Source organism: Balaenoptera musculus, chromosome 8 (assembly GCF_009873245.2).
Source record: "Balaenoptera musculus isolate JJ_BM4_2016_0621 chromosome 8, mBalMus1.pri.v3, whole genome shotgun sequence".
In the NCBI taxonomy this organism is placed as follows: domain Eukaryota; kingdom Metazoa; phylum Chordata; class Mammalia; order Artiodactyla; family Balaenopteridae; genus Balaenoptera; species Balaenoptera musculus.
Window position 1 is genome coordinate 60542537 of NC_045792.1, and position 11506 is coordinate 60554042.

Genomic DNA, 11506 nt, shown 5'->3' on the forward strand with positions numbered 1-11506 from the left:
AAAGCAAAGAGGTCAAGGGCAAGGAGTCATTATGAGGTTGAAGAGTAAGTGGAATGGGAGCGAGGGCATCTGGGAGCTCGAAGGACACTGGAGGCTGTGGGCAGAGTGGAATGTAGGAGTTCAGAATTTTAGAGATGGACCAATTATACAGAGTGGTCGTGGGAGGGGAGAAGGTAACAGGAGCTAAAGAGCTCAAGAAATTGTGAGGCTACACTTGGAGGGACACTTGGAACCATAGCAGGGTATAGGGTGAGGGGAAGACTGATGTAGGTCCCCAAGTTTTCAGGGAACTTCCCAGAAGGTAAGCCTGCGAAGTCTATGAGTGAGAAGAAGCCATGGTGTGAGTATCATAAGTTAATGGGAGTTTATTCAGCAGTTGGGACAGCTCAGTCTGTGGTGTATGCAAGACACCTAAAACTGTGTTTCCTATGGGATATACACATGGGTGTTGGTAAGGGTGACTGCAACACAGCCTCCTGTTAGTGTCAGGTCTCTGAGACACCTGCGATGTACAGGCAGTCCTGATGAAGTATAACCTAGATGATGGCTTGGCTGTGACAGGGTTACCATTGGATGTATATTGCTGTGGCAGTGTCTCCGGAAAGGTGCTGGCAGCAGTGGTGTCTCCCATGGTTTTTGGTGGCCTTGACAGTGATCCTGTGGGAATGTGTTGGCTGCACCATTTCTGTCCTGGGTGTATGCTGTTCTGAAAGCACCCTCTGTAAATGTGTAGTGGCTCTGACAGTGCTTCCGGGGGTTGTGTGATGGCTGTGAAGGCATCTCTTGTGGATGTGTGCTGCCTGCAACTGTGTCCCCTGTGGGTATTTGAGGAGTTGACATAAGCAACAATATTTTTCTGGCCTATGACCCCGTGGCTGTGAGCCCGGCCCACGCCACACTGAGCTCATTGTACTTCTAGACCTCCATTTCCCCACCCCCTCCACGTGGGACTAGGCCCGCAGTGACCTCCCTCCGTCCCCTGCACAGGATTCCCATCTAGGCATCCCGGACACAAACTCAACACCAGTCTGGGTGACAGACCTCCAGTTCGGGCTTCGCCTGTCTCTCCTCTGTTTCTCTTTACTTCTCCCCCCTCAGTTTCTTTGTTTCTGTCTCAGTTTGTCTCTGTCACACACCCATCCTCCACATTCTGACACATGGCTCCCACAGAGGCAGGCAACACACACAAACACGCGCGCACACACACACACACACACACACTCCCTCACAGGGACTGGCTCACCAGACACATACTCACTCTGACCCACACACCCTCGGAGTGACACGCATGTACACACGGCCAAACACACACACACACGCACACAAACTCCCCAGTGACACGCACTGACTCACACTAGGCGATGCACTCGCGCTCACACTCACATTCGGAGGAGCACACACACACCCTGCCCACACCCCCGGCACACTCACGCCGCCACACATCCGACTCGATGACACACGCACACAAAGACCCCCAGGCCCTGCCCCCACGCTCACGTTCACGCTCGTCCTCGTCCCGCAGGCCCAGGCCCCCCCCTCCCCCATTGTCTCCGGCTCAGAACAAAGCCCCCGGCTCCGTCGCCGCCACCGCCGCCCAGGAGAGGCCGGCGGCCCGGCGGGTGCGGCCGGACGGGCCGGGCGACCGCGGGCACTGACCTCCGCGCGGCGCGGGCTCCCTTGCCCGGTCCTGGGGCGCCGTCCGGCGCGGTCAGCCCCCTGGGCAGCGCCCGCCTGCGCGGGGCCTGGGGCCGCGCATCGTCCGCCACCGCTGTCTCCCGGCCAGCGAGCAGCTCCGGGCGGGCGGCCGGCCGTCGGTTCGCAAGCCCCCGCCCGTCGATCGGTCCGTCCGCCGCCGCCGCCGCCGCCGGGGCGCCGCCTCCTCCACAGCCGCCCCGAGGAGGAAGCGAGATTCGCCGCCGCGGCCCCGCGCCCCCCCCCCTCCCCTCCCCCGCCCTCCGCGCGGTAACCCGAGCCCCCGCCCCTCCGCCCGCGAGCCCCCGCCCCCGCCCCCACCCGCGCTCCGCGCCGCTGCCCCCCCAGCGCCCGCCAGTCTTCCCTCCGCCCCTAGACTTCCCGGCCCCAGTCCCCGGCCGGATCCGGCCCCAGCGCTGCGCGGTTCCCGCGTCCCCGTTCTCTTCCCTTCTCCTGGTCCAAGCGCCCTGTCCCCTTCTCCCATCCTGTTCTCTACATCCTCTCTCCTCGTCCCCTTCTCCTTCTCGTCCTGCTCTTCCATCTTCTTTCCTACCCCCCATTCCTCCACCGTCCCCTCTTCTCCCTCACTGCCCTATTCTCCCTCCCAACCCTTTTCTCTCCATTCCCCTCTCCCTTCTCCCTACCCTCTTCTTCTCGCCCCATCTCCCATCTTTCCTCTCCAGCCCCTTGTCCCCATCCCTTCTCGATCCTTTCTCCTCAGCCTCTTCTCCACACCAGTTCTCCCCATGTCCTTTGCCTGCCCTTCTCCTTTCTCTGGCTCCCACCTCTTCTCTTCACCTCTTTTCCCCCAACCCCTTCTCCCTGTCCCTTTCTCCCTGTCTCTTCCCCACATGGCTTTCCCTCCCAGTTTCCTTCTGTCATCCCTCTTTCCTCATCCTCTTCTTCCATATTAATCTCTCCATTCTCTCCTCCTGGTCACTTCTGTTTAACCCATGCTCTTTATTAGTTCTCCTTCCCTCACTTCCTCTTTCATCCCAAAGTTGAGGCTCCAGATGGAGGGTATTGGAACGAGGAGATTTAGGGATGGTGGTCTCACTCAGGGTATACTCCTCAGAAAAGGAAAGCGAGATGGAAACTAGGCAAGGAGGTGGGAAGGGGCTTGAGGGGCCAACTGGCAGAGAAAATGGAAAGAAGTAAATCAGATGGAGGAAGACAGTATTAAAGAACTGGAAGAGTTTTGATCCCTCCTCTGTCCTTCCTGTGACTGAGTATAGGCTGTGAGTCCAAAGGTATTCTGACTTGAGACATGTGCAGATGGTACAAAGAAATCAGGAACTTCTGGGGTGAGAGAACACACTTTCAGTTAAAGCAGAAGAGAGTGTGATTTTGAAATAGAGGAGTGAAGAAGAGGCTGGAATCCTTGATAACATCCAGGTTTCTGGCTTGGGCAGCTGGGTGGATGGTGGTGACATTCGCTGTGTTGGACAAAAGGAACAGGAGTTGCTTGCAGGAGGCTGATTTAGAAAGATGATGACTTTCGATTTGGGCTGCTAACTTTGAAGTGCCTGTCGGGTAGGTAGGTTTGCAGCTTAGAAGAGTGGTCTGGGATGGACATAAATATTTGGGAGTCATCCGCAAATACCGTATAAGCTTGAATATAGGGTGAGGTTTTTGCTGTTTTGTTTTTCTAAAATCATCCCAAGGAAAGAGGGAGTAACCTTACATTTGAGTCCTTACAAAGTCTCTCATATTACAGGGTTTGCTCTCATTTACTTTATTTTGAACAACAAACCACTGGATAGAGCAGTATGGTATGGTGACTAAGCTTGTGGACTCTGGGGCCAGACTGCCTGGCTTGGGGTCCAGACCCTGCCATTTACAAGCTGTGTGGCTTTTAAAAAGTTACTTAACCTGTCTCTGCCTCAGTTTTCTCATCTATAAAGTGGGGCTAAGGGTTAAAGTATTTAATATATATAAAGTACTTCATACCTGGCATATAGTGAGTGCTCCATAAATGCTAACTATTTTTACTGTTTGGGCAAGACCCATTAACCTGAAATGCCCTCAACAATGCTATTTTGGATGCCTGTATAGGTCATTTGCCACAGAATCAATAGTCACAGCTTTGATAGCTATTCCTGGTAATAGTCTCACAACTGCATGTGTTGAATGTTTCTAAATATGCTTTATAAAAAGTGCCTTTAACAGTAATACTGTAGTACTTGGGAGGGGCTTCTAGGCTGCTGGAAATATTCTCTTTCTTGACCTGAGTGATGTTATATGGATGTTTTACTTTGTGACAATACATTGAGCCAAACACTTATGACTTGGGCCATTTTCTGTATGAATATTATACTTCAGTAAAAAAATTAACAATTAAAAAGTTATTTTTAAAAGGCAAAACATTAAGTGATTGTTAGAGGTCATGACTATATTCTTGCAGGATGCATGCCAAACACCAGCTGCCCTAGAGTGATGCAAATGGGGACCTGTGACTTGGGATACAGTTTCCAATGACTGCATCACAAATGGATTCAAATTGTGCTGTGTCCTCTCCCAAATTCTCCACTTAGACTGAAGAGAAGATCATCTGTTCTGGAAAATAGGTAAGATGGCTGAAAAAGTGACCCTAATAATGAGAAAGACACTCCTTTGGAGAATTCATGTTAAAAGTATGCATTAAATTGTTTATGGAATTATGAGAATGGAAAGAAAGCAATATTTATAAATCAATATATTATTTATAAATATTTATACTTCATGATGATATGTGAATTTAAATATATATATAATAAAGTCCATTAACTGATAGAAGTAAACTTTTCGTTGTTTCATCCTCATCCCTGAAGGTATACAGTTTCAGGTTGGTCAAAAAGCTTTTTGGATTTTCTCATTGGGAAAATGAGGAATCACCTTAGGTTTGGGTTGGCTTATATGGGAAATGTGATAAATGGTAAATGAAGCTAAGGGAGTGAATAAGATTTCTCAGGAACAGCATGTACACTGGGAAGAGAAGGGGGCTAGGACAGACCCTAAGAAGCTCCAGCACTTAAAGGTTGAGGAGAGGAGGCACAGCCTTCAAAGGAGAGTGAGAAGGAGTAGCCAGAGAGGGAGAAGAAGGGGAGGAGGCAGTGCCAATGAAGCCAAGGGAAAGCCAAAGGAAGCCATGCGACAGAGAGTGTTCATCAGGGTTGACTGACACAGAGGAGGCCAGGGAGGCAAGGACTGATACGTATCCATTGGATTTGGCCAGAGGGAGACCACTGGTGACCTTGGGGACAATGGGGTGGGTGGAGAGGTCGGGGTGGAAACTAGTCAGCACTCAGTAAAGGAGTTGGGTAGGGTGGAGGGGGGGACTGAAGACATGGAGTAGAGCCTGTTCTTTAAAGAGGCTGGACTACAGGAAAGGAGAGAGATCTATAGCAGGGGGAGGGGACAGGTGTTTTAGGGGGCCAGAGAGCTTTTCCAATAGGAGAACCTAAATTTTCTTACTTCCTTCTATTTACTTAAGACACATATAAGTGGCCAGCTTTATACTTAAGATACATAGTTAGGATATGACTAAGGAGCTCATAGTAAGCTGTGAAGACCGATCTGCACATTGGCACTGGGTAGTATAATGATAGAGGAAAGCATGGGATTGTGGGCATAGAGAAGATTCTTAATCTAGCCCGGGGTTGGGATGTCAGCAAATGGTGTCACAAAGATGATGCTGGAACTGGATCTTGAAAGATGAGTAGAATCATAGCAGAGGGAGAAGTTGGAGAAAGGACTTTCAGGCAGAGTAAACAGCACCATGTTCAAAATCACAAGAGCATGAAAGAAAATAGCCTTTGGCCGTGGAGGCTGGTGTACAGGTGGTAAGTGTTGGTGGTTCCTGAGTACACTGACTTGGCTGGAGTGTAAGGCATACGGGCTGGTGTGAAAGGAGAAAACAAGAAAGGTAAATGGGGCCAAATCATGGAGGATATTACCTATCATGCATATAGTCCAGGCTCTGAGGAGCCATTGTAAGGTTTATTTAATAAGGGAAGTGATCAGGTTATGTAACATCAGCATCATTTTGGCTTCAATACTAAGGATCAAAGGAAGATAGACAAGAGTCAGTTTCAATTGCCCAGCTTGTAATGAGGATCTAAACTAAGTGGTCATAGGATTAGAAAAGAGGAGTAAGATATGAGAGAAGTTACAGAGACTACAATTCTTGGTGGCTGACTAGATGTGAGGAGTGGTGGTGCGGGAGGAGTGTAGTGTAAGATGACTTCTGTCTTCCTGGGACGTACATTAGTGACGTTACTCATGATGTTTGGGAAGGAAAGGATGAACAGGTTTGAGAGGAGAGACATACCATAATGAATTTGGTTTTGTACATGATGACTTTAAGATGTATGTGAGCTATCCAAATGAAGATGTCTAGGATGTGGTTGAGTATAAAATTTGGAGCTCAGGTGAGCTGAGGATAGATATTTTGGAGACATCAGTCTGTCAGTCTATAGTGGTTAAGTGGAACCATGAGAATGGATGTTGTCACCTCCAGAGAATATGTAGTGAAAGGAGGGCCTGGGCAGCATTAAAGGTGGATAACAAAAGAAGAGCCATGAAGGGGATTGGGAAGAGTAGCCAATGAGGTAAGAATTGAACAAGAGAGTAGTGTCCAATGTGTTATCATAGAAGCCAAGGAAGGAAACAGCTACTAGAATGAGAGTCGTCAACAGAGTAAAAATACCACAGTAATATGAGGTCTGATAGGTCTCCATTAGACTTTGAAATTAGGATGTGGCTGATGATCTTAATGATTCAAAGACAGGAGAGGAAGAAGAAAAAAGCTGGAGGCATCACACTTCCTGATTTCAAACTGTATTACACAGCTATAGTAATCAGAACAGTATGATATCTGCATAAAAGAAGACACATAGATCAATGGAACAGAATAGAGAACCCAGAAATAAACCCATGCATATGTGGTCAATTTTTTTTTAATATTTAAAAATAAAATTATTTATTTATTTGGCTGCACCAGGTCTTAGTTGTGGCACACGGCATCTTCGTTGCCACGTGCGGGATCTTGCAGGATCTTCGTTGCAGCATGCGGGATCTTTTTTTTTTTTTTTTAATTTTTCTTAGTTGCGGCATGCGAACTCTTAGTTGCGGCATGTGGGATCTAGTTCCCTGACCAGGGATAGAACCCGGGCCCCCTGCATTGGGAGCGCAGAACCTTAGCCACTGGACCACCAAGTCCCTGTGGTCAATTAATTTTCAACAAAGGTGCCAAGAATACACAATGGGGAGAGGATAGTGTCTTTAATAAATGGTGCTGGGAAAACTGGATATCCATGGGCGAAAGAATGAAACCAGACCCTTATCTGACACCATACTCAAAAATCAACTCAAAGTGGATTAGATTTGAACATTAGGACCTGGAATGATAAAACTCCTAGGAGAATTTCAACATAGGGGGTAAGCTGCTTGACATTGGTCTTGGCAATTACTTTTTTGGATTTGACACTAAAAGCAAAGGGAACAAAAGCAAAAATTAACAAGTGGGCCACATCAAACTGAGAATCTTCTGCATATCAAAGGAGACCGTCAACAAAATGAAAAGGCAACCTATGGAAGGGGAGAAAATATTTGCAAACTACATATCAGCTAAGGGGTTAATATCCAAAATATACAAGGAACCCATACAACTCAAGAGCAAAAAACCAAATAATCCAATTTAAAAATAGGCAAGGGATTTTTTTTTAAAATTATTATCACCTTTTAATTATTATTTATTTATTTATTTATTTATTTTTTTGGCTGTGTCGGGTCTTCGTTTCTGTGCGAGGGCTTCCTCTAGTTGCGGCAAGCGGGGGCCACTCTTCATTGCGGTGCGCGGGCCTCTCACTATCGTGGCCTCTCTTGTTGTGGAGCACAGGCTCCAGACGCGCAGGCTCCGTAGTTGTGGCTCACAGGCCCAGTTGCTCCGTGGCATGTGGGATCTTCCCAGACCAGGGCTCAAACCCGTGTCCCCTGCATTAGCAGGCAGATTCTCAACCACTGTGCCACCAGGGAAGCCCCAGGCAAGGGATCTTAATAGATCTTTTTCCAAAGAAAATATACAAATGCCCAATAGGCACATGAAAAGTTGTTCAACATCACTAATCATCACGAAAATGCAAATCAAAACCACAATGAGATACCACCTTATACCTGTTAGGATTGCTGTTATCAGAAAACAAGACATCAAAAATGCTGGCAAGGATGTGGAGAAACAGTGAACCCTTGGACACCGCTGGTGGCAATGTAAACTGGTACAGCCACTATGGCAAACATTATGGAGGTTCCTCAAGAAATTTTAAAATAGAACCACCATATGATCCAGCAATTCTGCTTCTGGGTATATCCAAAGGAAATGAAATCACTATCTCAAAGAGATATCTGCACCTCACGTCCATTGCAGCATTATTCACAAAAGCCAAGACATGGAAACAACCTAAGTGTTCACTGATGGATAACTGAATAAATAATATTCATTTATGCTGAATATAAGAAAGAATAGAAATATTTTTTCCAGAATAAAGAAAGGATGCTAGTGAGACAGGAGGATGAAGAACTACTACTCAGTGAGTGCAGCAAGGAAAGAGAGAAAGGATAGGTAACAGGAGGCTGAGAGGAGGAGTGGGGAGGGGAAGGGAAGGATTGAGGAACATTTGCTGGGAAGTAAGCACTGGGACCTCGTTTAACACCGCAGATAAAGAGCTGATGGACAGGCAATGGCTAGTGGAGCAAGGTCCCAGAGGAGAGAGGAGGGTCTGAGGAATTAACCATGGCTACAGGAAGGAATTGGTTTTTAACCTAGAGAGGTACCTCCTCCTTCAAGACTGAAAGGGAAGATGGGTGAGGATGCAGATAAGTGCATGCATGAGGGTATGATGGCAGTGCAGAAGGAGGGCGGACAGGGTGGGAATTTGAGGCCATCATACCTGGTGATCCCATTCTCTCTGGAGAGGAGTTGGAGTTTGTGAAAAATGGGGCTTGAGGGAGGCAGTATGTTAGTGATTTTGAGGAAAATGTTAAAGGAATGGAGACACTGTTAAGAGGAATGATGGCTGGTGGCCTTACAGGCTTAAAGGACCATGGAGTTGAGGATGCTGGTGAGAGAACAAAGGGTACAGGCACAGCTATACTAAAGTCTTTGATGAAAAAGAAAGGTCATTTCATGACAACACTGAGGAGGGTAGAGGCTTGAATAACAAGATGGTATGATTCTCAAAGACTGGGGGGAGGTGTGGAAAAGTACTTATGTGTGTTTGGGCCTTAGGGAGCCCCAAGAGTGGAGATAACTTCTCTCTCCTCCCTAGACTTGTGGAAGAATGTGAGGAAATGATGTACTTAAACAAAGCCAACTCTCTTAGAGGAAGTGGAGACTCAGGGGTGTATAATGGGGCTGAGAATTTAGTGGTTTCAGAACAGGAGAGATTGGGAGGAGAGTCCACGATGGAAAGGGCTAAACTCTGGGAAGCAGTGGAAGGACAAATTAACCAGGGGCAAGGAAGGACAGATGAATGTGGGGAAGATCGAATGGAAAAGGAAAGATGACCCAAAAGGCCTGCCTTGTAAATGATGATCCTGAATGACAGGATGGGAGGCTAACAATTCTCACTGGCTCTGTTATCCAATTGTTCCTTCTTAGTGCGGGAGGAGGCACCGGGTAGCATCATTGCTTGGTTGCATACTGCTCTGAGACTGAGCCCCCCGTTCAAATGCTCATGAGAGACCACGGTCATTAGCACTCTTCAGTAGAGCCCAGCCCTGGAGAAAGTGAGCAGGAGTATTAAAAAAATGGCCAGAGTCCAGCACTGTTTGAGTTGGGATCTTCCAAGACCAAGTATGTTTTCCAGGCTCTGAAGGATTTCAATTCCCTGCAGAGACTCTAGGAAAGGAAAAAGGAGACTCTCGATTCTCTCCCACAGGGCAGGAGCCAGAGAAGGTAGAACCAGATGGAATCTAGAACACAGGTGGAAGGATTAAATGTGGAGAAGAGGAAGGACTCCTATCCTCTGGGATAGGAAGTAAGGAGAGCCAGTTCTCTGAATTTCAGTTCACAGAATGATCAATTTGCTGAAATTCACCAATTTTCTCAATTTACCAAAATTTTGTTTCTTTTAATTATGTGTAAAGTTTACAACAATTGCATGGTTGTATGGATTTTAACTACTTTTGAACATTTCTACAAATTATCAGTTGACTCATTTGAAGTGTAGTTTAGCTCAGTTTTAGTTTTAATTTATTTGCTGTTTCACTGAAGTCATTTTGCAATGGCTAGCCAAAGTTCAGTGTAATCTAAAATTTTCCTTACTTTGAATCTAAACTTTTGAGACTGAGAAGTTCTTGTGTATTTTGTTCTACAAGTGTTGTGCAATGACTCAAATGTCAAATATAAACAATCTTGCGGGGGGGGGGGTGGTTCTCTCTTTCAAAACATTTTCAATCTCATAATTTTCCTTCTTAAAAACACTTTTTTGTGCACTTATAATTTTAATAGGTATATAGATATGGGCTGAAATATGGCCATACTGTATTTCCATACTGGTTGGTAAATGGAATTAATAGTTACTACAGTAAGTGCTACAATTAATTATATAAGTTCATTAGTTAAAGATAATTGTTCTAAGATCTCATGATGACCATTGATGAATGGGCCTCCTGCCATAGTGACATCAAAGAAACATTTGTAGAATTTCTGCCAGTCCCATTCACGTCACAATAGGATGACTGTACTTTAGGAATATCTCTGCTTATTCTTATCCTTGATTATGTAGTTGCTACTACTTCTAAATAAAGTTTTTACTTTGATTTTATTTTTTATTTGTTTAAGTAACAGTTTTATTGAGATACAATTTATATACCATAAAGTTCATCCTTTTTTTTTTTAATAAATTTATTTATTTATTTATTTTTGGCTGTGTTGGGTCTTCGTTGCTGCGCACGAGCTTTCTTTAGTTGCGGTGAGCAGGGGCTACTCTTCGTTGTGGTGCGTGGGCTTCTCATTGTCATGGCTTCTCTTGTTGCGGAGCACGGGCTCTAGGCGTGCGGGCTTCAGTAGTTGTGGCACGTGGGCTCAGTAGTTGTGGCTTGCGGGCTCTAGAGCTCAGGCTCAGTAGTTGTGGTGCACGGGCTTAGTTGCTCCGCGGCATGTGGGATCTTCCTGGACCAGGGCTCGAACCCGTGTCCCCTGCATTGGCAGGTGGATTCTTAACCACTGCGCCATCAGGGAAGCCCAAGTTCATCCTTTTAAACTGTATAGTTCACAGTGGTTTTTAGTATATTCACAGTTGTATATCCATCAACCACAATCAAATTCCAGAATGTTTTCATTGTTCCAAAAGAAACCCCATACTCACTAGCAGTTACTCCCCATTTCCTTCTCCCTTCAGCCCATGGCAACTAATAATCTGTTTTCTGTTTCTGTGGATTTGCTTTTTTTGGGTATTTCATATAACTGGAATCATACAATAGGCAGCCTTTTGTGTCTGGCTTCTTTCACTTATCCTATTTTTGAAGTTCATCTATGTTGTAGAATACATCAGTATTTCATTCTTTTTTATGGCAGAATAATATTCCATTCTATGGATATATCACATTCTGTTTATTCATTCATCAGTTGATGGACATTTAGATTTTTTGCCCTTTTTGGCTATTATGAATAATGCTGCTGTGAACATTTGCATACAAGTTTTTGTGTAGACGTACTTTTTCAATATCCTTGGGTATATACCTAGGAGTGGAATTGCTGGTATGATACACATTGTAACTATGTATTATAAACTATGTTCACCATTTTGAGGAAATGTTTGAGGAAATGTGGCCA

The 11506-nt window shown here is 45.8% G+C and overlaps 1 protein-coding gene across 1 annotated transcript in view; it reads right to left on the reverse strand.

Annotated features, from left to right (window-relative positions):
- Positions 1–1857, reverse strand: part of DCHS1 (dachsous cadherin-related 1) — a 34786-nt gene extending 32929 nt beyond the window's left edge. Inside the window, 1 exon segment of the mRNA XM_036860977.1 lies at positions 1657–1857. The gene's annotated coding sequence lies outside the window, so the exon portion shown is untranslated.
- Positions 1858–11506: the final 9649 nt, after the last annotated feature.